The 24,764-nt window shown below is 41.2% G+C and overlaps 1 protein-coding gene across 1 annotated transcript in view; it reads right to left on the reverse strand.

Moving 5' to 3' along the window:
* The window catches only part of LOC123959318 (CUB and sushi domain-containing protein 1-like), a 364,541-nt gene that overhangs the window by 225,999 nt on the left and 113,778 nt on the right, over positions 1–24,764 (reverse strand). The window lies entirely within an intron of this gene.

Here is a 24,764-nt window from a genome sequence, read left to right on the forward strand (position 1 = left end):
AGCATATTAACTTGCTGGGTGTGTAATGTGTGCATGTAATGTTTATCCAAATTGCTAGTTTGTGTTTGTATGTGTGTGTGTGTGTGTGCGTGCACGCGTGCGTGAGCAAGTGCATGTGCATATGCAGTGCAGTGTGTCTACATGTAAGGGGTATTCAGTCAGTCAATCTGTGTGTTTGTGTACGCTGTTCCAATTAAACGCTAGCATGGTAATTAGACAAAGCTTCACCAAGAGACCCTGAGAACTAGGACAGAGAGAAACAGGGAGGGGTGGGGTTGGGAGGAAGACAAAGAGGGAGAGGAAGAGGAGAAAAAAAAGAAAGGGAGATGAACAGACAGGAGAGAGGAGAAAGAAGACTAGAGACAGAATGATGGAGAAACGGAGGGAGGGAGAGGAGGGGATGAGGAGGAGACAGGAAGGAGAAGAGACGGAGACAAGTACGACAGGAAAAGAGAGAGGTGAACTAATTGCAGTGGGCCCTAAACATGTATAATTTACTGTAATTGACTCATTATTTGGATTGTATGAAGTCATACATCAGAGGAGTTACTCACACTCAGCTGATGCCATCCTCTGTACAAGCATGCTGTCTTCTTTTAACAAGGTGGGACACACAACCAAATTCAAAACCAAACTAAAGTAATGGCTGAAGAATGGAAAGAAGGAGGGAAATAAGCGGTGAAAAAGAAAAGAGAATCTGAAAGGAATCCTGTGTCATTAGTCACACTTATGTGACTGTACAGTCTTGTGTCTGCCAAGCTGGCATGTTTTAACGAGCCAGCTTGATGCACGAAAGGTATTCCCTCATTTAGACTGATGTCTGAAAGAATCAGTTCAGATTTTGGAAGGATAAACTCAGTATTGTCAGTTTCCAGCTAATCTCATGATGTTGTTCTCTTTTCAGTCATCTAATGTTAAACAGTACAGTTTGGTTTGCTGAGATTAGATTTTTAAATCACAACACATTATTATAGTTTAATGTGCAATTATTTTTTTTTAATTGTGCAACAGTAGATTACCTGCAGTGCTACTTCAAGGATGGGTGTGAGCAAGGGCGTAAATTTCATCTAGGAGTTGGGGGGGGACAAGAAATATAAAATTTCTCAAACAACATTTTTGAAGGGGACACAAATAATCCAGCCAAAATTGTACAGAATAAGTGTACAGAGAGGGAAGCGTTACTTCTATTATTAGTGTAACAGATTTTACTAAATTGCCATGACTTTGTGTAGTTACTCGTTATCTCTTACTAAGATTTTCAACTGCAGCAAGCCAACTAATCTGCCACTTGACATCATACTGAGTAAAACCCAACACAGTGGTAGGTAAGAGATGCACCAATTGCATTTTTCCTGTCTGATTCCGATTACCGATTATTGTCTGACCTGCCAATTCTGAATATTACAGCGTACACAAACAACTTTGTAACTTTTCTTTATTATTAGGATCCCCATCAGCACCAGCATAAACGTTGGCTATTTGCATTGGGGTTGAAAATATTCGAAAGAATACATTATTTTATTTCTAGAATTTTATATCTAATCTCACCATTTTAATTCTACTGCTCCGTGCTTTAAAATATCCACCGTATCTTCTAACTTAATACAAGAACGCGTCTCTTTCTGCAGGTGTAAATAGAAAGCTAAGTGTTGTGTCTTCTTCACTCCAGTGACCAAACCAGCTATAATAGATAGCAGACTCAAGGAAAAATATATTGGTTATCATATTTTTATGATTAATTTATTAATGACTCAGCATCATCTGTATTAAAGAGACAAAAATCAATTCATCTGATGTTCTAAGTGAATAAAATAGCCATGCCGGCCTTACTGGAGTCCCACAACTACTGATGCGGTTCAAACTTTCTGTCCTTCCGGAGAGTTGTGTGTGTCGGTGAAGTAAGGGGGAGAGCAGTGGACCAAACCACTGTGAGGCAAGGGAGGGGGGACTCAAAATGTTTCTAAACTTAAAATGCACTTTTATTGCTCCATTTGCATTTGTATTGTTTTACTAATTACACAATTATTTTGAATATATATCATTATGTTATTTAATTTTTAAAATAAGAGCAGCAGAGCAGATGAAGTCTCCCGTCCTCCGTTGTCACATGAGGTGGGGAATGAAACGCCTGCAGCACCGTGGACCCTGCCAAACTGGACGGAACCTTAGGGACATAGCCTGGACAGGGGTGCAGGATGGCTCAGACCCTCCCTGGGGCAAACTCCAGGCATCGAGGAGAAACCGAAAGTGGAGATCCCCCACCCTCCTCAGAGAGGTAGTAGCGAGGAGAAAGGCCATCTTAAGGGTCAGGTGCTTGGCCTCAGCCGACTCCCGGGGTTTGAAGGGGGCCCCAGCCAACACTTCGAGAACCACTGCCAGGTCCCAAGTGGGAACCCTGGAATGAGTCACGGGTCTCATCCTCCGGGCACCACGGAGGAAGCGCACGACCAGTGGAAGCCTTCCCAGAGGCCCATCCCACAGAGGGGCGTAGAACGCTGCAATGGCAGCCACATACACCTTGAGCGTGGATGGGGAAAGGCCAGCAGAGAAATGATCCTGGAGGAACTCCAGTACCATAATTACCGGGCAAGTAACTGGGTCCACCGCCCGTTCTCCACACCAGGTGGCAAACACATTCCACTTCAGGCCGTACATCCTTCTCGTGGACGGGGCTCTGGAGCTGAGTAGCGTCTCGACTGCTCCTGCCGTCAGGCCCGCCTCCAGGAACTGCGCCCCCTCAGGGGCCAGACCCACAGCTGCCACAGGGCGGGGCGCGGGTGAAAGACCCGGCCCTCCACCTGGGACAGCAGGTCTCTCCTCAGAGGGACCTGCCAGGGCAGGCCCTCCAGGAGCGATATTGTGTCCGAGAACCACACTCGGGTCGGCCAAAACAGTGCTACGAGCAGTAGGCTGACACTGTCCTGACGGACCCGCTCCAGAGCCCCCGGGAGCAGAGCAACTGGGGGAAAAGCATACAGACGCAGCCTTGGCCACGTCTGCACCATGGCATCCAGCCCTAGCGGGGCTGGGGGTGAGAGGGAGAACCACAGTGGACAGTGCGTAGTCTCTTGAGACGCAAACAAGTCCACGTCTATAGGGCCGAACCTTTCGCACAATAACTCCACCACCTCGGGCCTCAGCCCCTGTCTCGACAGCAGGTCTGCTCCCTGATTCTGGGTCCCAGGGATATACATCGCTCTGAGAGACAGCAGTCTCTGCTGGGACCACAGGAGGATCTGATTCGCCAGTTTGCTTAACGGGCGCGAGCGCAGACTCCCCTGGTGATTCAAATAGGCCACCACTGCTGTATTGTCAGTCCTGACAAGGACGTGGCGACCGCGGAGGGCAGGCAGAAAACTCTTCAGAGCTCTGAATACCGGCAACATTTCCAGGCAATTTATGTGCCAAGAGAAATGAACCCGATACTGGTATGCTGCGCCCACGAAGGCGAACCTCAGGAACTTCCTGTTAGAGGGATGGATGGAGAAGTGGAAATATGCGTCTCGCAGATCTATCGTGACAAACCAATCCTCGGATTGGATGTGACTGACGATGGCGGGAATGGCGAGCATCTTGTTGCTGTAGAACCTGTACTCCCTGACTGGCGGGGAAATAAGTTCTATGGCCCCCTTTTCCAGCAGAGAGCGAACTTCTTGTCCCAACACCTGGCTCCGCTCCGAGTGCACCGGAGCCCAGAGGCGGGGGGGGTGGTAGTGGGCTCCCCTACTCGAAACCTCAGGACCTCTTTCCCCGGCTGTGGGCGAGAGCGCCGCCTCGCGTCCCAGGTTTGTTGAGGGGGACCACGGGAAGCGACGCTTCACTTCTGGCTCTGGCGGTAGGAGCTAGATGAGGGCTGAGCTCGTCTCTCTTCAGCCGTCGCCTTCCTGAACCCAGGCCGGCGGGGGAGATACTGCTCAAACGCAGTGTGTGTGCAGGCTTGCACCAGCTCGACCCGCCACCATATAAGCCTTGCCCACCAGAGCGGACATGGCTTGGTGGGCAGCGTCGGCGTCTTGAGGGATGACGCTAGGGTGGAAGAAAGGTAGCTCGCTAATGCCCACTCAACCCGAGGCATCGCTCCGTATCTGTAATCTCTGTCACATTGCTGTAATCCAGCAGAGGGGAAGTAGTCAGCCGTGCAGAGAAGGGTTTATTCCATGATTTACACAACTCACTGTGCAAATCAGGAAAGAATGTCAAGGACCGGCGTGTGGGCGGCGTGCGGTGCTGCAGAAAACGCTGCAGAAAATGCAGTTTACTGCCGGCCCGCGATTCCTGCACCGCTTGTGGCCAATATTCAACTTGGCCACAGCCCCCATCACCACCTCCAATAGTTCATCATAGCTGGGCGCAGACTGATGACGTTGGCCCGGCTCCCGGAAGTCATCCTCCATGATGCTAAACATGTCTAACTCCTCAGAATCAGACTGTGCGAGCCTCTCCGGACTCATACCTCGGGCGGGAGAAGCTGAGAAATGGGCTCCCGAACGGGGAAGAGGGGAGGCGGAGTCAGCAGACGAGGATCGGGAAAAGGCCTCAGCTGTCCCGATGCCACCGCGACGCCTCAGTGACCGCGGGGCCTGAGCCACATGGAGAGCGCATCCGCCCGTCTTCCGAAAAGAGAGCCGCACGAGACTTCAGCACCCTCAGGGACAGGGCCTCGCAATGGCCGCAGTCAGCCCCCTCGAGAGCTGTCTGGGTGTGCGACATCCCCAGACAGGAAAAACACATCTCATGAGTATCCCCAGCCATGATGTAGTGTGGGCATGGAAAAACACATTGTCGGAACTGATTACCAGACATGGTCTCTTCTGCTTCGTAAGGATTTCCAGGTAAGACAACAATTTCCTTGGTAGTGGAGCTTTCAAACATACTCAGAGTGCCTGCTGGATAGAAAAAAAGCTGATTATGCGTGCTTATATACGCCTTCAGTTACGCCGTCACACGCTACCGTTCTAGCAACACCAATAGGATTTGATTCATGATTCAGCCCTGCCACGCCCAGAGGCGTTCCCATAGTGTCGTCACCGGCGCAGTTCGAGTTCCCTCGAAGGGGAACTGGAGAGGATCATGCGTGTGTACCGTAGGCCTATGTGTCCGCAGCTAATCTCGCATACTACTGGACCCGTCAGCCTAATATTTTTTGTGCACATTTGTGACTATATGCCCAAGAACCTGGCATAGTTGCGGTGATTAAAAATTTTTGAAAAACATTTAATTGACTGAGCCTATCGTTAAGCTTGAACTTTTGTCTTTTGGGCAGTATTCGGCATTTTACGATATGCGTTATGACATAGCAAAACGCATTTTGGCAATCGGCTAGGCTAAAAAGAAGCCTTACATAGTCTGTGGCAGACCACATTTTGGCCTTTGTTGTGGCTCAAAAATTGACATCCACAGAAAAGTTTGGTCTCATCTTGAACTGGAGCATCTGCAAATTTATTCTACACCCGATTTGTTATGATCCACTAAAGTTAGGCACAATATGAGATTAATAAATCCCTGTATCAAAGGAGTGGACGTAGCCACCATGACATCACCGATTGGTTTGTGGACTACCATTTCGAAGCCTCGCGTTTGACATTTTGGCTGTCGCCACCTTGAATTTTTGGAACCAGAAGTGACCATATTTAGAGGGTGGAGCTGGGGGTAGCAAATTGGTATACCTTTGTTTTGACTGACATGTCGTCCTGATAGCAACTTGTCAAAAACAAGGTAGCCACAACAAAATGTTGTAAAAAAGTTGATACAGTTCGTCTTTATAAATAGACTATTAAAAATTTTGCATATATATATGAGAAACCTTACAATAAACTACAAAAAACCTGTCCTCTGTTCTTATGCTTATGTGCTGGACACACAGCCTGCCCTGCACTCCCTGTTCCCCACCCATGTGCCCCTCACCTGGAGATCTGCACTCTACTGAGTGCGTTCTTCTAGTTTGTTTTGTTTTTCATCAGCACCATACAACCTTGGCTGTAACCTCATGCCTGGGAAGGTTTAAATTAGTCAATTGTTGTATTTAGTAGCATAATGATTTTGATCACTTAATACTGAATGACTGCTTTGTTTTTTGACTTTTTGTTTAATCATTTGCAAGTTGAGGTCATTTGGGGTCATTTCACAAAATTATAAGGGAGCATTATAATTCTGGACCAATCACAATACAAAACATATGCGTGTTAGGAACTGATGGCGCTCTCCATGAGCACACAGTCTGAGGACAATGCAGGCTTCTCACTATCTTATTAAAGCTGATTTTCTGGGAATAAAATGTTCCAAACACAGACATACAACATACAAAATTATCGTATCACTGTAAAAGGGTACACTCTTCGATACAAATACAAAACATTGTCTCTTTTGGAATCAAACGCTTGTTGCTGGGGTGGAACCCTATACATGCACTGCCTGTCTTGAAAGTTAATTTAGAATTATGTATCCAAATCCTAAAACTATACTGACCTTTTCATTTACCCAATTTGGGATGGCCAGTTCCCCTGCACTGCACCCCTGTTGCTGTAACTTCCACTGTGAGGATGTCATGTGCACACATGTGTGTATATGCCATGTGCCTCCTTCCATTCATGGGTTAGCAAGAAAAGCTCAACTATACAGAAAGAGTTGCAGTCTATGTGCTGGTGGGGAAGTGCTTTTTCCACTTGCACCAGCCATCATCAATTGGTCAATGTTCTACTTGTGCGTGCTTTTTTGTTTCCCTGTGTATGTCTTTGTGTGTGTGTGCACATCTACTGCAAGTGTCTGATGATGCTCCTCTGTTGTGTTTGTCCCGTCCGGCCCATCACAGCCTTAGGGCAGGTCGATGTGTTGCTATGGCAACTCCAGGCCAGGACATTCCAATATGGCAGAAAGGTGATGAGAGCAAGGCTAAGAACTGACAGTAACATGCAAAATGGGATAAAGGGAGAGAAGAATGGAAAAGTGGAAGGACAGAGAAAGAGTTAAAGAGGGGAAGGACATGTTGTGTTAAGACGGAAAGAACAAATGAAGGATGAAGGAAGTAAAAAATGTGAGCCAGAAGGAATGAGGATGTTGGGGAGACAGGAAGGGGTGGATGAGAGAGGTGTTGATAAAGGCTTTTGTTAAATTATTAATAAATTATTATCAGTGTCTTGCAGAAACCTTGTACATAGACAATTGTATCCTATTTTCTGTTTGATCCTTTGCAGAGTCCTGCACCATTAGTTTCTGTCTCTCTATTATTGTCGCACAAACACAACAAGATAATTCTATAGCAGGACACTACAGTAAATAATAACCCCACACTACACATATAACAACAGCCTTTGTAGAGAGTTTGCCAAACAGATGTGTCAACAAAGATCAACCCTAAGACAGCTTCCTGCTCTCAGAATGCAAACTCTTTACACTCACTAAATCTAGGCATGGTCTGTCATTCTGAGTTACTGTTGAGTTAGAACTGTGTCTACATTGAAATCTTCATGTCTCCATCTGTCCATGTTTGATATCAGCGGTCAGGCCTAAAGCAGCTACTGCTGAAAAAGAAGTTAAACATCATAAGCACGGTCCCCTGCACTACCTCTGCAATGCTCTCTCCCACAGTATAAATATATAGTGACGCATATTAGCTAACCATCCACTAAAAATAGCAAAGCAAACAGCTCCTTGCATCTGTTGTTAAGGATGCACTAAAGCATTTGCTACTGCATAAAAGCCAACCACCATAACCTCTTGCTTTCTCGCTGTGGTGTACTGTAAATGCAGTGCACCATAGACAGAGACACTGTAATTAAATTCCACATAGAAAAATCAACAAAATTAAATGATATTCAATTGAGAATCATCATAATTACTAGACTCATAGTAATGGTTTCTTGCATTTCCGAGACAGTAAAAACAAACTATGTTTTGAGCGAAAATAAAAAATTTATTGAATTTTTTATTTAGTTATAATAATTAGGTGAAATTTGTACATGCATTTATTCCCACCTATCAAAATTTCAAGTGGGCGATGGTGTTTCTAAGCTGTCATTCATTATAAACACGTGAAATGAGAGTGGGAAATGACCTCTAGTTACCTGACACTAACAAAACAACTAGAGTGAACTATATCTGTATCCACAGCATGTAACTTGCCACAAGCCAAAGTTGGAACAGATGTTTTTTCAAATCTAGCTTCTCATACCTGGCAAAAATTACTAATTTCTTGTTTGGTTTCCAGGGGGCTGTAAAGTTAAAACCAAGCGGAACCAGAACAAATGTCAGACCGTGTGAACATATTGCCAAACAGGGATTTGGCCAGATGTTAGCATTTGAAATTTGTCTGGGAAAATTCATCTTTCAGAGTGATTAAAACTTTGGCAGACTCGTTAACTTTTTTAAATGAAAAGATTTTTGGAATCTATTTCAGCTTAGCTCAAAATGTAGATTGGTGCAAAAAAAAGTCATGTTCTGCATCCTCAAAATACATTTTCTGTCACGAGTCACTAATTCTTGCACCAAAGGCTTGGTCAGTATACACTCAACTTGCTAGTATAAATGCTGCAAAAATATGTAGAAATCATAATTTTACCTGCCCGCCATGCACCATTTTGAGCCTGAACAAATCTCTCCCCATCCACATCTATGCTGGGACCCTGAGTTCACACTGAAAGCATCTCTCAATGGGTGCAATCCATAATCCATTAACACCTCTACTCAGCTCCCATGGTGTGTACATGTATTAACAAATAGCAATCGTCATAGTCCTTTAATCTGTGATTCTTGATGTAGAGTTGTTGCTGTTGGAATGATGCCAAAGCCCCTGAGCTAAATGGACTCCCCAGCACCGCTAGTGCTCCCATGGTGTAAATGTATTAACAGCTTCACTGACATATAGTACATAATAACTCTAACCAACCAAACACTAGGGGCTCCTGGCCAACTGTGGCCAAGGGCCAAATATGCACATAGGCCCCTCACCACCTGCTGTGCTCCCCTTGTTTTAATGTGTCAACAGTTAACGCTGCACTTCCAATAGGAGTAACTCATTAATCAAAGACACTAAATGGGTATTTCACCTTCTGAATACACCTTTGCTTGAACCAATTGAGCCCTCTAAATTGATTTTCAGTATTGTGTTTTAGGATATGTGTAAGAAGAGCATTGATTTTCAGGGAAATGCCCATTCCAGGAGAGTTACCAAAATGCTGGCTGCCCGCTGAAGCAGTTTGCTTTAACATGGAGATAAATTACTCAAGAATAGCTTTCGAGTTTTATCCTGTATATAATTAATTTTAAAGGACCCTATTTCTACTACGTTAAATGGGCTATAATGTGTACTATGACATTTTTACTGAAAACTGCACGTTACAAACAGCAGTATAATTTCATTTTGTGACATAAAATAATACCTATGCTAGTATACTAGTATAACATTAGTAACTTGGAGTACACCAGTAATGTGTTCGTGGTATATATTAGCACATCTAGTCGTGTTCCCAATACTTCTTACCCTATCAGCCTGCTGTTGGTCAGAAAAATCAGTACTACTTTGGCTCTGGCATTGACCAAACTTTCTAGCTTACACAATCACACTTACAACCAACAGATGACTATGAAGAAGCAAAAATAAACACTGTGTGGTTACAGCTCGTTTGGTTCATTTCAAAGCCGCATGCTGAGCTGTATGTGCTAATGACACTGTATCACTGATCAGAGCCTTCATTCCTGCATTTATTGCTTTGGGACAGAGAGCTGTTTTATTAGCTCAAATAGTGACCGAGCTGTCCAAGATAATGAGAACCAAATATCTGAATTCTGCATGACAATTCTGGATGTTGTATTTTCTTTTTAAGAAATGATTAAGAAGTGATATTTCTAGCATTAACCCTCACCAATCACCAGTGAAGGAGGGCAGTCAGAGTACTGACTTCACTTTGTTCTACAACATAAGAGAATACCATAGACTAAACCACAGCCTAATGAACCAGGGCTTGTAGAACCACAAGTTACGTAGTAAACAACACCAATGGATTAGAACCCAGGTGTATAGAGATAATACCACTGAAATAGCTAAAGCATATTCTATGTACATACTGTTCTGAAGCCTGTAGTCGTAGGTTGAGATCTAAACTACATGGAACTGGAAAAAACTCAAGCCCTTAAAAGTTTTCTGTTCTGCTATCACAGAAGAAACATGTTAAAATGTATTAAGACCGCCTTTCCAATGTTCAGTTGGTGCAAATACAGTATATTAGCAGGGCAAGTGACATTTCCAGCAGCACTTCTAATCAATCACCTGCAAAACAGAGTAATCACTGTAGCACCTACACTCTATTAAACACCAGCTCTCCTCAGCCTTTCCAGCTTGCTTATGGTAGCAAGAAATATTGGTTGCTAATATACAACATCCCAATTCTATGATCGCCAATTTAAAGACCACCAGCCACAGAATTACCAGGATTTTACCAGCAGACGTGAAGAACAAACTCAGGCCTACTGTAATGTAGACAAATGTTTACTTGTATAATGTATTGCTCTGTTTCAGGTCCTGCTTCCAGCTAGTTATTTTATGAATATATGATTATTAAACCACAGTGATTGAGTCACACTACCTTGGCAGCATTAATGGATTTTTTGATTACTTGTGGGCAGTAGAACGTGTTGTAAACACAATTGACATATCATCACCTCTTAAAGTTGATATAGCTAAGAAGTTAGCAAACAGTTGCCTATTTAGACACCCAGCCGACAAAGAGAAGCATTAGTATTCATTCAGAGATGTTTCTCTTGAGACCTGAAGCATTTCAAAAGGGTCCAACTGCAGCACCTCAGACCCCTTTCATCAAGCTCCTCAGACCTCCTTCCTCAGGCCCCTCTCATGCAGGTATTATCGCCCCCGCTGGCCAGAGGAGGTAACATAAATAAATCATTCATTCATTAATATCTGAAGATAGTAAATAGATATTGCCAGCAGCTGTGGCTCAGGAGATGCCTGTTAATCAAAAGATCGCCGGTTCAATCCCCGGCTCCTCCAGGCTGCACGTCGCAGTGTCCTTGGGCAAGATACTGAACCCTGAATTGCCTCTGGTGGCTGTTCCACCAGTGTATGAATGTGTGTGAATGTTAGTTTCTGTTTGAGCACTTAGGCTCAGTGATGTAGTGTAAAAGTGGTCGCAAAGACTAGAAAGGCGCTATACAGAGCATTTACATTTACAAGATGATAGAGCAATGCATGCACAATCAGTGACCAGATTGTCTGTTGTTATTTAGCATAACTAAATAACAACAGACATATTAGCTTGCTAACTTGTTGGAAAGCTAGACGCTGGCGGCTAATGAGCTGTAAGCAGTAAACTGCAAGCTAATGTTAGCTAACTGGCTAACCTCTGGGAAATTTCTCAACAGGCAGTGCAGAAGTGCCCTTGTCTACAAAAGTTGGTACAAACTTTTAAATTGGACTTTGTCTAATAAGAGTGAAGATTCAGCAAATGGATTGCATATTTCTCGACTCAAATTTGTTCAGAAACAGATTTTGGTGGACTGCTGAAAAAAGTGAAAGCTTTATGTAGCCTTCTTCATATAATGGAATGACATTAAGTCCAATATACACTCACTGTTTTTTGGGCTCTTTAGCTGCAAAAACTCCTCTGTGTTCACTAGCTAGTACTTAACTTTGTCAGTCTGCAGTTTGGTGCTGGGCAGATAGTGTTAGGCAGATAATTGAAGCTTGAGGGATTTGTGCTTGAGGCTTTTAAAACTTGCTCTTGCACTTCAATCCTCCTCCCCTCTCTCGAGAAGGCCACTGCCACTTCAATCCTGTTCTCTCTTGCTCCGTGATTTTCCACCACTCATGAGCTGAAGTGTATTTCCCCTATTCAGTAACGGAAGTTTCCTCCAATGGCCTGTTGATCAACTCCTCTGTTCAGGAGAATTGAGGATTGGAAGTTGACCAAGATGTGGACCAAAGACGTCAAGAGAAACCCACAGGCCAACATGGCCAAGATCTTTCCGCGAGATGCTGTGTCAGTAACATTTATTTTGCAGTTCACCTGCTTTGTGATACCCTTGAGATTAGTTTGTATCTCTTTTCCTTTTGGAGCAGCAAACCATCTTTATAGGGAATAGATACTGTAAAATGAATTGATGGATGGATGGATTAGAGTTATCGTTAGTCAACAGTTGCCAGCCTCAAATGAGGTTAGCATCGAGATTAAACACAAACTAAGCCAAACTCTTTAAAATCTGTTGCCTTGACTTGTTAATTAAAATGAATGTTCTACATTTTTAGAATTCAGTCTAGCAGGTGCATTTGGGAGACGCACCACCACAGTAGTGCACACTTCTGACCACGCCCAGCCACAATGTGGAAAAAACTTTTAACCAGAGGCAGGGCAAGGGTTTCTTTTCAGCTTGGTATTAAGTAACTCTTTAAGGGGGTTCAATGAATGGGAATTATTAAGATTATAAACACAACATCTTTTAATTTTAAACACTATCATCAACTTTAATAAGATTACCTGAAAAAATCCCAGAATTTCCAAATCTCATCATTTTGCCTCCACATTTTCTTTTTAATTATTATTATTATTTTTTTACCGGTTATGAGTAATACAATCGATTGGAAGGATATAAACGGCTAAGCAGGAACTACACATATCTCACTAAAGCCTCAGAGCTTCTACTGCAACTAACCAAATGATGATAGCAGTTGAAAATATCTTTCCAAAAAGTTTTAAGGAGCAATATTTTTGCCAAGAGTTCTTTAAGTGGCATGTGCAACAATAATGACACAATGACAGTTTCGGGAAATGTACTCCGGGCCGTTGGTTGCTATGGAAACAGTGACCTAGCCTGAGGCTACAGAGTGCTGCAGGGGACAAACAGAAGAAACAGTCAACCTCTGTATAACACAGCACAGAACACTTCCACAATTATTTGCTCTTAAAAGGAAGATCTGCACTAAAGTATGCAAATCTTTCGATGTGGGACAGTTCAGCCTATATTTGTAAATAAGTGCAACTAACTTCCAATATGTTAATCTGGAGTCCCAATTCTTTAATATATTACACATAAGAGAGACAGTCTGTATTCTGGAGATCCAAAACATTTGGATTTCAATATACTGTAGTGCTCTGTTTCTAAAGCCCTGCAACATCAATAACGGCTAATGGCTTTATTTTTAGTTTATGTTAACTAATGGCTTTACTGTTTTGTTTTTCCTTCACATTAATGACATGTTTTCATTTTCAAACTAAATGACCAAACTGTTCATAAAAAGCTGATAGTGTGACACCCCACAGCTTCATTGTGGAGTTGCAAAAGGCTAGCATACTTTGTTAATATTTGAAGTCAAGGTAAAATGACTATTTTCACTTACAAAATTGAAATAAATGTTCTCTTTCTGTGTGAAACTTCAAATTCAATTTTCATTATAATAAGTAAAGTAATAAGTAAGTAAAATAATTCATATGGCCAACTCCTGACCACTGTGTTGAGGTTAATATGAAAGCAACCAGTGAAGCAGCAGTTTAATTGTGCTAGTCTCTGAGAAATGCATTACTGAAATGAAATAGTACTTCAGACAAATTACTTGAAAAAAAATACAAAGTCAGCAAACAAAATGTCAGTCCACCTGTCTTTCTTTCTGCTTTTTTATATTTAATAAACTTTACTTAAGGCTCCCTAAGCCCTCCACAATAACTGCCGAAGGGCCCCACACCTCACCATGAGTGACAGTCTTGTGGAGAAAGGGGCAGCAGATAAAACAACATCTCACTGAGCCAGAAAACCTCAAAACCTATTCCCAGTCTTCCTCATCACTTCCCCTTCGCTGCTCCTCCTCCTTATTGTCCTTCCTCTCCAAAGAGCCTTCCTATAGCAAGACAGGTCTGCGGTAAGGCTGTGGTGTGTACAAGTGGACAAAACCATTTGCAAATAACAACACATCATCAATACTCATATGCACATTTGAGCCCACTTAGCATGAACAATATAATATGTGCTCGTGCTCTTGCAATTGCTAATTCTGCGTGTGGGGATACAAGATTGACACATGCTTGTCTGTAAGTGTACGTCACATACTGTATGTAGTGTTGCCTATGGGACTGCTTGAGTGTTTTTCTTTGACACGTGTAATGTGTGTTAAGTACTGTAGCTGAAACCACTGGCTTTTTCACCCAGTCAGCTAGCAGCAAAATTTAAATTGATAATTAAGTTAATAGGTCACAGATCAGACATGAAAGAAAACAGAATTAAGCAGATGAGGAAAATGTTTACAATACTAATATATGACATGCTGTACATATCAAATATTAATGAATGGTAAGAATAGGACAGAACAGAAGAGAATACAAATTAATACAATGTGTTCATTGCTCAAATGTTTAAATGGACATTAATCATTGCTGTCCCTGTTGCACCTCTCTCTCTTTCTCTATACAAACACACACACACACACACACACACACACACACACACACACACACACAAGGTCTGATGCATCTTCATTTAGTCCTGCTGTCCTCTGGGCACATTTACATCTGTCAACTCACTATACAAAATGGATGGATGGGATTGTGTGTGTGTGTGTGTGTGTGTGTGTGTGTGTGTGTGCGCATGTCTTTCTTCATGCTGCATGTATGTGTGAATCCATCCGTCTTCCCGCATGTATGTGTGTGTATGAGTTGTGTATTTATTGTTGTATTGACAAGTCTGTCTCGATGTCTTCTAGTATGTACATGTGAGCAGATGCATATCTGCTTCCATCTCTGTCTTTGTATACATACACTAATGTCTGTCTGTGTGTGTGTGTGTGTGTGTGTGTGTGTGTGTGTGTGTGTGTGTCTGCCTGTGCATGTGTACAAAACAGTCAATTTCCTTGGTAGGTGACAGTTCATGGTCCCCTGGGCAGCACAGAATTGTGGGCAAACTCGATGTCACAACTATTCCCATATATCATCAGACTGACACAAACACATACACACATCTAAACACACACACAATATAATACGTTATTGCCATTTCTAACTCTATGAGGTTGCATCATCAATCATCAGGAAAAGCAACAAGCAGTATAAATGTATAAATTAGACATTATGTGTGCCTGAATTACTGCATGTTTTCTACACTTTCAGTTATTGTACATAAGATGTACTATAAAAGAGGCTGCCTTACTCTTAGTACACTGTATTTTGCACAAAGATAACTTTGTATAGGTGATTTAAATCTAAAGAAGCAAACGTCTATTGTTTCTGCTGTCTGCCAGAGGACGTAAAGGAATATTATCTACCGGGCAGTTTTAGGGACTCACTAAAGCTTCCCTCTGATACACAGAAGTGGTTTGTAATGGAGTAACAGATAAACTGGGATAATGGTTAAAAATGCATCTGTCATTATTCCTTGTGCCTTCCTTGCTTTATTATAATGTCAAGGGAAAGCAGAGACTTTGTTCAGGTAATTAATTTGTAAGGATGTAACATCTGTATCATTGATTCTTCAGAAATTGCCCCAATAAAAATTGAAGAATGATGATACTACACGTATTATTATGATTATCTTCCTTTATACTGTGAGTAAACAGTATAACGTTTTTTTTGTGTTCTCTAGTGCCTATTTGGGGTTTAGTGATGTTAAATCTCCAAGTAAAGATGCATACATGCCAAATCCTACAGTTGCCTGTTCATTTGGAAGTAAACATAGCATAAGAAAAAAAATATCTATATGACCCTACTTCCTTCACAAGTGAATAGACAGACTTGCACTCACATGAAATTAAATGTGTGAAATTGCCAATCACTGACAACAAAGGCTGTTATGTTATGTATGTGGAGGAACTAAAACATTTGCTCAGGACACTACAAGATGACAAATCTGGCCAAAGACCAAACAAAAAATAAATTCCCTATAAGAAATGACTGTAAGGGCCTGCAACTAACCAACATCTTTTTCACGACTGTAAATATATACGACTGTAAATACTGTCAATGTCAAATCAACATCCCAACATGTCTACCAGTCTTATACGAAAATGTCCTCATTATGTCATATGAAAGGTAGCTACAAATGCACAAATTTTTTGTCTGCCAGCTGTAAATATGCTTACACAATGCAAAAAAGCATGATTGGAGTGACATAATTGAGATAAGACTGCTTTGTCCTGGTATATCACTGATCCACTGATCCAGTGTGACATCAATCAAAACAACAATGGAAGCGGACAGCCAGATTTTGCTGACTCTACCTCACCACTCCAAAATGTTGTCTGTGGATATTGGCAAGTGTGCACACCAAAGAACTTGTTAAAGACCCAAGTCAGTGTTTCTGATACATTAATTTACATGCTGTCCCTGGATTTTCAGCTCCAGTGCCATCCCTTGTGTATAATATAACCTTATTTATCACTATTTTCCAGTGTCATTCTGTCACTCAAGCAACTCTGTCGCAGTGGGAGCTCCATTGTTTCCTGTTCCACTCGGTTAAAAGCTGCTGCTGATACTAACTCAACACTTCCTGCATGTGCTTTACAATAAATCTGAACGCAGCGGTAGGCCTGGTGGAACCTCTTTGGAAAGTGTCATCAATGCTGTTGAGGTTAGCTAAGGTTGGGAGGTCAGTTTGAAACACTGAAAGGACAAAAAAGCTAAGCATTGAGGACTGGTGTTACATTTTATGAACAACATTACATTTTTAACTGCTGTAAATAAAATAAGAAATAAGAGTTTTCCAGTATCTTCAACCAAGTCCAGTTGCCCTTGATTTTAACCTTCGTTGGATAACTATGACCTGGATGACTGAGAATCTTCATAGACAAAATAAGAAATAAGAATCCCACAGGAGCTATGCAACAGAGCAGTTGTATAGAAAAATGCCCTAACACACAGCTGAAGTGGTAAGATTAACAGACAGCATGGGCTCTGATAATGGTTGCTCACAGTAGCTCAGCACTGTTTGCAAGGTTTATATCCCTCCACAATACCAGTAAACCTACATGATGAGCTCTCACAATAATAACTCCAAAAGCCTGTTGTTTTCAAGCTGAATCTGTAAGGTCACATGACCAGATAATCTTGACTGATGGCCAAGCCTCTGATTAAAATTTCTCCTTAGATGACAAAATATGATGTAAATACTGGTGTAAAGCCCAATAATCCTGTTAAGAGGTGTCAAGCCCTGTTTGTCAAGGGCAGATGTCTTGCAGTTTTTTGTTCCCTGGAAGTTAATGAGCTACACTTTGTATCTGAGACTAAATGTGGCTCATTAACTATCTAGGAGGAACAAATACCTGAAGGACGCCAGTACTGCAGTTTGACTCATTCAGTAAGCAAAACATAAAACCGCAGTTAAACGATGAGCAGCAAAAGCAAAATAAACTAACATTACATCAACATCTTATTACCTTCAATTTCGTCTAGTATCTGTCTTTAACCCAGCCCCGGAGACTCCAGAGGCATGTACTATGAAGGGAGTTTAATCTACTCAGACTTAACTCTGGGTTATGAAGGACAGACAGGTTTTGCAAACTGACTGCCTAGATTGGTGTTGAACAGTACTATGACGGTGAAAAAGATGTTGGTTAGTTGCAGGCCCTTCCCTTGTTTATTAAAATATAAGAATAACTTGAAGAAAGCACGATGATAATGTCAAGATGTGAAAAGTGTAAAGAAATGTTAATGACCAAATCTAACACTGTGGCAACAAAGCTATGGAGGCTTTTACTGACTTCCCATTAAGTCCAATGCAGTCGGCTTTTACTAAATTCGTAAGTAACTTTACAGTGTTCTTGTTGTATATTCTCTATTTTGTCTTACAGATTCTTCTTTTGTTTGTAATATGATTGAGATGTAAAGGTACAACTGGGCCATTGTAGGTTTAAAATAATATGGAGCCTGGGGTAAGGGGTGATTAGATTATTTAAAAAATAAATAAATAAATGCAAGTTAAAAACTTTCATCGCTTCACTTTGCAAGGCTGCGACATCATACCACAGACGGTGGTATGATCATTTCTTGTAAATTTACCAATTTCACCTCAGAAATTCTGATTATAGTTCTCATCATGAACACTCATCATGCTACTTCTATTATGCCTGCAGTGGATATTCAAATTATACTTCACAATCGGATTTAGCAATAAGGAAATATTTGTGATTTAAGCCTACAATCACCATATCATTATATGCATCGGGACATTACAGAGATTGACGTGAATTGGGCCTGTTCAGAAGAAAGCGTAGGCTAGTGATCTGGATCATTTCTTGTAAATTTACCAATTTCACCTCAGAAATTCTGAGATTTTTTCTCAGATTATTACCCCCTTCACATAATCCATATTTACTGTAAATATGTGAAAACAATTAGGATAATTCAATAACACACATGGGCTACATCTCAAGAAATGACCCGTTAATAAATCAAGATCTAATCCCTAAAGCACCTAGGTGGTAGGCTGCTTATATGAATGTTAGAATAATAAAAATAACAATCATTTCATTCTAACAATCATTTCAACTGCAACCCCAGTGGGAAGCGCATGTGACAACAGTCAGGGTGAAATATAGAAATATTCTATCAAGTGGTATGTATTAATTGTATTCTTATCATGAACACTGAATACAGATGTGGTGTGTAGCCTACACTCACTACACACATAACAGCCTATTCATGTGTATAGAGTAACGTCAAATTAACCACGAAAATCACCTGATCCGAGCAGTTTAGGGATGCAGTGTAAATTACCTCAGGTAAAACTTTTGTAGTATGGGTTGATCGGGAAGTTACACCTGACGTTACAGAGTTGTTCCTGAAGTTACCTGGATAAGCCACGTAGCAAAGGCTATGGGTTAATTCAGTTCAAGACATCATCTGAATTAAAGATTAAATGCTTAAACCTGCAGTGTGGAACTTTTGTATCCCCTTTCTGGCAGTGGGAGTAATTAAATAAACCCTGTTGACGTCTGCTTATGACATGCCAACATGTGAGCTTGACCCAGGCTCATGTTCAGAAATAGTTACAAAAATACAGAGAAATTTCCACAATTCCAAGACAATAATCCATTATTCAGGTAGAGTAAACATAATAGCTATACATAGCCTACTCCAAATATTTTACAAATACCAAACTGTCGAAGAGTGGCAAGGCAACATCTGTGTCTGCACTCAGTCTCTAGTCTTCTCTCAGCACGTTACCTGGCGGTGGCTTAATCAGCATTATGTAAACTTGTTTGGCAAGGGCTTGAATGTGATGGACGTTCACTTATATGTTAAAGTCCTGCAATCCATCTTGAACATATTAGGCTACATGTTTTTCTGGTGTAGTTTGTTTTCATTGGATAACCCTGCAGAAAATTACTCTGAAAATGCACCTCCTTGAATCCTAAATGTTTAGGATTTGTTATGAAAAGAGGAAACCACGTTACATTTACAGTTTTTAAGAAAGTTTCAGTTTAAACAACCAGTGGTAAGAATCAGCCTTTGGGTTTACCTGTTAAATTAGAGTGAAATGAAACTATTGCTGATGTGTTTGTGGACCCTCTGGAGCACCTTTGAGGACCTGCTTCCAAAATGAACCATAATATTTTGCTTTCAAATCAAATGACTTTGCAGGAAAACGCAAACTTGCATTTTTGTCTTCAATAAAATAACAAGCCAGGGGCCAATAACACGACCAGATATTAGCCATGGTTTCTGTCCAACACCTCTTAGAGAGTTAATACAGCCGTTTTTGTGAGAGTGGTAATGGTGGTGCAGTGGATAAGACACCCGGGTTCAATTCCCACTGGTTGTGGAGCAATCCCTAGTTGCTCCAGCGGCGTGCAACCTTTGACATACACAGCAAAATAAATAAATGTAAATGTGATAATATAGATGGCAACACTCATAGTTTCATGCAGAACACTCATCAGAACTCACTCATCTAAGACATGGGACATAAAATTAAAATATATTGTTTTGTTGCTTTGAGTCTGGCTCTGCTTTGTATTGCTCCACAAATGTGTGTGTGTGTGTGTGTGTGTGTGTGTGTGTGTGTGTGTGTGTGTGTGAGACCACATAGCTTATCCCCAGCTTTCCTGTTCTTTTTGCCCGCCTGTGTATGTGTGTTCCTCTGTGGGTGTTAACCATAAAAACAATGTAAGCCCTGTTAAACCTCCCCATATTTCAACTCTAACACTCTCATCTCAGCTCAATTTGTGTGTTTCAATTGTGTGTGGGAGAGAGATAAAGCAAGAGACAGAAAGTTCATGTTAGACATGTGTACACCATTGTGTGTGTGTGTGTGTGTGTGTGTGTGTTGTGTGCGAGAGATAAAAGTATGTCTGTTGATGTTTGCGTATTTGAATCAGTGTGGGTTTGTGGGCGTTTCATGTATTCTGGATCAATACATGTTGTGTTTGGGGAAATAAACAGCACCTTCAGGGCTTTCTGTGGTATAGCTGAACACACACACACACACACGCACACACACACACACACACACACACACTCTCATACACTAAGTCTTCTGTGCTTAAGTGCTTCATACATGCAACATATGCTTGATAAATGGGGAGTGTGTAGATATCTGTAAATCTTTGTGCATGTGTATATGTGTATCTGAGATGAGCCCACTGTCTTCACAGTGTGTTTTAGATGCGACTACCTAAAGTACAACATATACTGATGTACATCAGTGTATGTGTGTGTTCCACAGCCAATACAGATCGACCTTGTGTCTCAGATTTTCAAATGAAATTTTTGCAGGGTATTGTATTGCAACACAAAAACAACAGAAATATGCCTGAAAGCACAACCACTCAAATGTGCACACTTATGATATGTTTTCATGTTTTCATGAGAGGAGTTGTCACAGTACTTTGAAGACTCTGAAGACTGTAAGAATCTTCTTTGAGTCTCATCATATTGAAAACAAATATGGTTCATATACAACTCATTCCAAACTCTCTCTCTCTCCAGGTGCACAGTTTAATAATTGAGATAGTTTAAGATCGTAGCATTGAAGAATCATATAGTTAAATGTCACTTTTAGTGTATCAGCTTCATTAATGCATGTTCCACAGGCCTTGTAGCGGGAGATAAAAAGCCTTAACAGATAATATACTTAATAGGTACAATAGTCATGGATCATATAGTTAATTACAGTGTATGCAAATGCACAGATAAGAACACTGGCAGCGCTGTATGATTACAGTACAAATATGGCAATAAAGTCTATGGGTGGCTCCCATAAAAACTACTAAAAAAACAACACAACATGGAGAAAGTGTAGTAAATGTACTCCATATGTGTGTCTATTCTATAATATAGTATACTATAAAAATGACTGTGATTTTGCCCTTTGGCTTTTAAAGGAGACATAACTTTATAGCACACACTGACAACTAATCACCAACTACTAACAACAACTGCGTACAAACCACATGAACATCACTCTCAAGCAGCAACCTCGGGTCTGAAAAGTGAAGCCAATACGGAAGTGCCTCAAACCTGCATTCTTTCCACCAGCAGGGGGCGATTAAAGTCCGACTGCATTGGACTTAATGGGAAAATGGCCCTACTTCTCACACGCAGCACGCCTCCCAATTTTCACGGGAGACTCCTGTATTTCATTGTACTCTCACGGGTCACATTTCTCCCGTATTATGACAAGTCACTACAGTCTCTCTCTCTCTCCCTCTCTCTCTCGGACGAGTAGCATGGATGTAACTCAGAAGAGAGCTGGCGGTCTGGTGGATTTCAGGTGGAAGAATGGGAATCTGAGAGCAGATGATAGCAAGATAGAGGAGGAAGAGAGCCACATGTTTAATAATGGCTTTTGTGGAGCATTTTCGTTCACCACGGCCCCGTCTACAGCTGCTCTAGAGAGACGTCAGAGTCTCATCAATTTCAGACTGAGGTCGCATTTAAAAAGATCCGATCTGTATCGGAGTTGGGCCACTTCCATATGTGGTCTAAATCCAATACACTTTTTAAATGCGACCTGGAAAAGATTGGATTCCATGTGACTTGGCCTGGTCACACCATTATAAAAAGAATAGATCTCAGTCACATATGGGCAGTTTTTAGCAGACTTAAAAAGACAACGGTCAGTAAGCCAAACTTGGAGCTTCAAAATGTCCACAAACCAATGAATCACGCAGCAGCCTTCAGAGTTGGTTATTCCGAGACCACACTGCTCCTTCTTACACCGAACCTAACTACAGTGCTGTAAACTGACTGAGCAACCAAATGACCATCAACTGAGCAGTGCCACATGTTGAACATTGACTGGTGTTGCCATCCCACTCTAGCTACTAACTGCAGATGTGTCATCATTTCATTTAACTGCTCTGTACAATTTGTCATGACTTACTGACAGGTTATTGATTGACTCTTTCATATGATTATTGTTATATCATAGACTTAAACATACAAATAGGCTACTACAAATCTCTAAGCAGAGCAGCTGTAATACACTCAAGTCTGCAATACTGTGCATGTAAAGCCAATCACCTCACAAACATTTGCAGTAAACTCCTGCGACTCTGACTGGATTATACAACCTCACACACACTGGATTACAAAGATTAACACCTATGCTGCGAACACACACACACACGCCATCAGACACAGAGAAAGATAAACTATACAACATTTAAGTTAAATGGTAATATATATTATAGTTCATTATCTAGCAGAGCATGTGACTATTAATCACCTCCACACAGGCATGGCTGTGTGCGCGAATTTAATTTCATAAAACAAAAGATCACTGTGTATCAGTATATAAACAGTGTGTTTCTGTGTGTATACATAGGTGTGTACAATTTAACAATATGAAATTAAAAGTGTGTGCATGTGTGCAACCTTAAAACAAGGACTCATCATATTAGGGTATTTGTGCAGCTGTATTTCCGTACATACACTTCTGCTTGTGTGTGTGTGTGTGTGTGTGTGTGTGTGTGTGTGTGTGTGCAGAGAGGTGTGTATCTTGCAGCATATCATCTCAGTAGATTGATGATGTGAGCCTGAACCATGCGACTACCCGACGTTGAATGCACCTTGGTTTTACAGTATTTTACAGCTTTTTCTAACATTTTACAATGATTCTATTTAAATAGTGTTCAGTCCAGAGAAAACCATTTCTATGCTTGGAGAAACTCATATCCTGTTTCTCACATGCATACCTGTGGCGCACACACACACACACACACACACACACACACACACACACACGGTTGTTAAATGGAATAAGTCTGACAGTGTGACAAGCTATAGTGGGCTAAATGACAGACACAATCACTCACTCTATAACACTACGACACCCAGACACACATGCAAAGAGACAGGGACACATATGCAGAACACACACACACACACACATCATATCTTTCAATCTCTCTCTCTTTCTCTGTCTCATACACACGAATAAAAACATTCATTGATTCATAACCATTTTGTTCCATCCATCCACCCTTCAGCAGAGGGTGAAGGACAGCTGAGAATGGGTGAAAAAAAGGACAGATAGAAGGACTGCAAAAACATGAAGCAGAAAATCGGGAAAATGATGCTGTTATAATACACACCAAGAAAAATAGTGCATAAAAATATGAAATCAAGAAGCTGAGAATGAGAACGACAGGAAGATAACGTAAAATAGAAAATGAAAGGGCAGTGGAAGAAACCTTTAAGGAATAGAGGGAGCGCAGGGAGAGAGGCGAGTGCAATGGAGAGAAACTTTTGATGTTCTTGTGTGAAGCATGTCATGTAAAAAAAAAAAAGCTACAGGGGGAGAATAATTACAAGGATCTCAGAAAAACCACCAGCTTTCACGCTCATCCAAACAATACACATGCACCCACATGTGACTAGAAAACAACCAAACTGAAAACATTAAAATCAGCTGCGCCTGTTGCCCACACAAGAACAGACTGTCCTTTATCTTCTTCTGCAGATTACATTTCTGACAAAGTCATGACAGAGATAGAAAATGAAAAAGTAGCCGTACTAATATTAATACTAATAATAATAGTGACAATAGCTGACATACAAAATCACTGGGAACGGTAGCCTGCTAATGTCCTCTTGCTATGATTCTATAACAATAACAATGTCTCTGCAGAATACAGGAGGTGTTTTGCAATAAGCTTTCCACCAGCTATGAAAAAGAAAACAGTAAGAGAAAATAATAAAATTCAGAAAGACTGTGGACACCAGTAAAATCAGACTACTGTACAGTATTAAATTGGGTTTCGGTGTGTATTTCTATGTAAGCACCTCAACTTTTACACCCTAAGGTGTAGTTAAGTGCCACTACAACATCAACACCTGATGATTTTTCCATTGTGAGAATGTGGGTATTTATGTGTCAGGAGTGAAAGCAAATGAATGGAATTAATCAAAATTATAAATTAGTGCATTTAAAAAGCACACATAAGCACTGAATCAAAACCTGGACAACCACTAACTAGTAAAATGCTGTTTCATTTGGAAATATATGGAGTGGAACTAAGTTGAAGGGAAATATGTAGGGAAATAAAACAAAACAAGAGTTTGCTGATGATACCATGCTGACCTGAATCATGTATTTTGTTTCAATTGAATTCAACTTGGCTCCTTTTTATTTGTCGCTCCCAAAATATTGTTAATGTATAAATTCAGCCTGTGTGGTCGGAGGTGGGCATGAACATTTTTCAGCTTCTGAAGGGTGGCATGACAGAAAACATTGTGTGAGACAAGAATTCACCATGCTAGCACATGTCAAATAGACTTCTATCTTCCCTCAAATTAAAACAATGAGTGCACCTCAGTTTTGATTGATATGTGTGT

This window comes from Micropterus dolomieu, linkage group LG20, assembly GCF_021292245.1.
Source record: "Micropterus dolomieu isolate WLL.071019.BEF.003 ecotype Adirondacks linkage group LG20, ASM2129224v1, whole genome shotgun sequence".
Lineage (NCBI taxonomy): Eukaryota > Metazoa > Chordata > Actinopteri > Centrarchiformes > Centrarchidae > Micropterus > Micropterus dolomieu.